Source organism: Triticum dicoccoides, chromosome 4A, assembly GCF_002162155.2.
Source record: "Triticum dicoccoides isolate Atlit2015 ecotype Zavitan chromosome 4A, WEW_v2.0, whole genome shotgun sequence".
Taxonomy (NCBI): domain Eukaryota; kingdom Viridiplantae; phylum Streptophyta; class Magnoliopsida; order Poales; family Poaceae; genus Triticum; species Triticum dicoccoides.
In genome coordinates, this window is record NC_041386.1 from 445,375,265 (window position 1) to 445,378,947 (window position 3,683).

The following is a 3,683-nucleotide window of genomic DNA, read 5'->3' on the forward strand; positions in this document are numbered from 1 at the left end:
TCTACTGCAAAGGGACTGGTCATTGGAAGCGGAACTACCCCAAGTATTTGGCGGATAAGAAGGATGGCGAAGTGAACAAAGGTATATTTGATATATAGATTATTGATGTGTATTTTACTAGTGTTCGTAGCAACCCCTCGTTATTTGATACTGGTTCAGTTGCTAAGAGTAGTAACTCGAAACGGGAGTTGCAGAATGAATAGAGAATAGTTAAGGGTGAAGTGACGATGTGTGTTGGAAGTGGTTCCAAGATTGATATGATCATCATCGCACACTCCCTATACTTTTGGGATTAGTGTTGAACCTAAATAAGTGTTATTTGGTGTTTGCGTTGAGCATGAATATGATTTGATCATGTTTATTGCAATACGGTTATTCATTTTAGTAAGAGAATAAATTGTTGTTCTGTTTACATGAATAAAACCTTATATGGTTACACACCCAATGAAAATGGTTCGTTGGATCTCGATCGTAGTGATACACATATTCATAATATTGAAACCAAAAGATGCAAAGTTAATAATGATAGTGCAACTTATTTGTGGCACTGCCGTTTAGGTCATATTGATGTAAAGCGCATGAAGAAAAACCATGATGATGGGCTTTTGGAACACTTGATTATGAATCAGTTGATGCTCATGAACCATGCCTCATGGGCAAGATGACTAAGACTCCGTTCTCCAGAACAATGGAGCAAGCAACAGATTTGTTGGAAATCATACATACTGATGTATGTGGTCCGATGAATATTGAGGCTCACGGCAGGTATCATTATTTTCTGATCTTCATAGATGATTTGAGCAGATATGAGTATATCTACTTGACGAAACACAAGTCTGAAACATTTGAAAAGTTCAAAGAATTTCAAAGTTAAGTGGAGAATCATCATAACAAACTAAAAGTTTCTACGATATGATCACAGAAGTAAAATATTTGAGTTACGAGTTTGGCCTTCAGTTAAAACAATGTGAAATAGTTTCACTACTCATGCCACCTGGAACACCATAGTGTAATGGTGTGTCCGAACGTCGTAATCGTGCTTTATTAGATATGGTGCGATCTATGACGTCTCTTACTGATTTACCGCTATCGTTTTAGGGTTATGCACTAGAGACAGCTACATTCACGTTAAATAGGGCACCATCTAAATCCGTTGAGATGACACCGTATGAACTATGGTTTGGCAAGAAACATAAGTTGTCCTTTCTTAAAGTTTGAGGTTGCAATGCTTATGTGAAAAAGTTTCAACCTGATAAGCTCAAACCCAAATCGGAGAAGTGCGTCTTCATAGGATACCCAAAAGAAAATGTTGGGTACACCTTCTATCACAGATCCGAAGGCAAGATATTCGTTGCTGAGAATGGATCCTTTCTAGAGAAGGAGTTTCTCTCGAAAGAAGTGAGTGGGAGGAAAGTAGAACTTGATGAAGTAACTGTACCTGCTCCCTTATTAGAAAGTAGTTCATCACAGAAATCTGTTCCTGTGACTACTACACCAATTAGTGAGGAAGCTAATGATGATGATCATGTAACTTCAGATCAAGTTACTACCGAACCTCGTAGGTAAACCAGAGTGAGATCCGCACCAGAGTGGTACGGTAATCCTGTTCTGGAGGTCATGTTACTTGACCATGACGAACCTACGAACTATGAGGAAGCGATGATGAGCCCAGATTCCGCGAAATGGCTTGAGGCCATGAAATCTGAGATGAGATCCATGTATGAGAGCAAAGTATGGGCTTTGATTGACTTGCCCAATGATCGGCAAGCCATTGAGATTAAATGGATCTTCAAGAGGAAGACGGACGCTGATAGTAGTGTTACTATCTACAAAGCTAGAATTGTCGCAAAAAGGTTTTTGGCAAGTTCAAGGTGTTGACTACGATGAGAGTTTCTCGCTCGTATCTATGCTTAAGTCCGTCCAAATCATGTTAGCAATTGCCACATTTTATGAAATCTGGCAAATGGATAAACAAAACTGCATTCCATAATGGATTTATTAAAGAAGAGTAGTATACGATGCAACCAGAAGGTTTTGTCAATCCTAAAGGTACTAACAAAATATGCAAGCTCCAGCGATCCATCTATGGACTGGTGCAAGCATCTCGGTGTTGGAATATATGCTTTGATAAGTTGATCAAATCATATAGTTTTATACAGACTTGCGGTGAAGCCTGTATTTACAAGAAAGTGAGTGGGAGCACTACAGCATTTCTGATAAGTATATGTGTATGACATATTGTTGATCAGAGATAATGTAGATTTATTCTGCAAAGCATACAGGAATGTTTGAAAGGAGTTTTTCAAAGAAAGACCTCGGTGAAGCTGCTTACATATTGAGCACCAAGATCTATAGAGATAGATCAAGATGCTTGATAAGTTTTCCAATGAGTACATACCTTGATAAGATTTTGAAGTAGTTCAAAATGGAACAGTCAAAGAAGGAGTTCTTGCCTGTGTTACAAAGGTGTGAAGTTGAGTAAGACTCAAAACCCGACCACGACAGAAGATAGAGAGAGAATGAAAGTCATTCCCTATGCCTCAGACATAGGTTCTATAAAGTATACCATGCTGTGTACTAGACCTATTGTATACCCTGCCCTGAGTTTGGCAAGGGAGTACAATAGTGATCTAGGAGTAGATCACTGGACATTGGTCAAAATTATCCTTAGTGGAATAAGGATATGTTTCTCGATTATGGAGGTGACAAAAGGTTCGTCGTAAAGGGTAACGTCGATGCAAGTTTTGACACTGATCCAAATGATTCTAAGTCTCAATCTAGATACATATTGAAAGTGGGAGCGATTAGCTAGAGTAGCTCCGTGCAGAGCATTGTTGACATAGAAATTTGCAAAATACATACGGATCTGAATGTGGCAGACCCGTTGACTAAACTTCTCTCACAAGCAAAATATGATCACACCTTAGTACTCTTTGGGTGGTAATCACATAGCGATGTGAACTAGGTTTTTGACTCTAGTAAACCCTTTGGGTGTTGGTCACATGTCAATGTGAACTATGGGTGTTAATCACATGGTGATGTGAACTATTGGTATTAAATCACATGGTGATGTGAACTAGATTATTGACTCTAGTGCAAGTGGGAGACTGAAGGAAATATGCCCTAGAGGCAATAATAAAGTTATTATTTATTTCCTTATTTCATGATAAATGTTTATTATTCATGCTAGAATTGTATTAACCGGAAACATAATACATGTGTGAATACATAGACAAACAGAGTGTCACTAGTATGCCTCTACTTGACTAGCTCGTTGATCAAAGATGGTTATGTTTCCTAACCATAGACATGAGTTGTCATTTGATTAACAGGATCACATCATTAGGAGAATGATGTGATTGACTTGACCCATTCCATTAGCTTAGCACTTGATCGTTTAGTTTGTTGCTATTGCTTTCTTCATAACTTATACATGTTCCTATGACTATGAGATTATGCAACTCCCGTTTACCGGAGGAACACTTTGTGTGCTACCAAACGTCACAACGTAACTGGGTGATTATAAAGGTGCTCTACAAGTGTCTCCGAAGGTACTTGTTGGGTTGGCGTATTTCGAGATTAGGATTTGTCACTTCGAGTGTCGGAGAGGTATCTCTAGGCCCTCTCGGTAATGCACATCACTTAAGCCTTGCAAGCATTGCAACTAATAAGTTAGTTGCGGG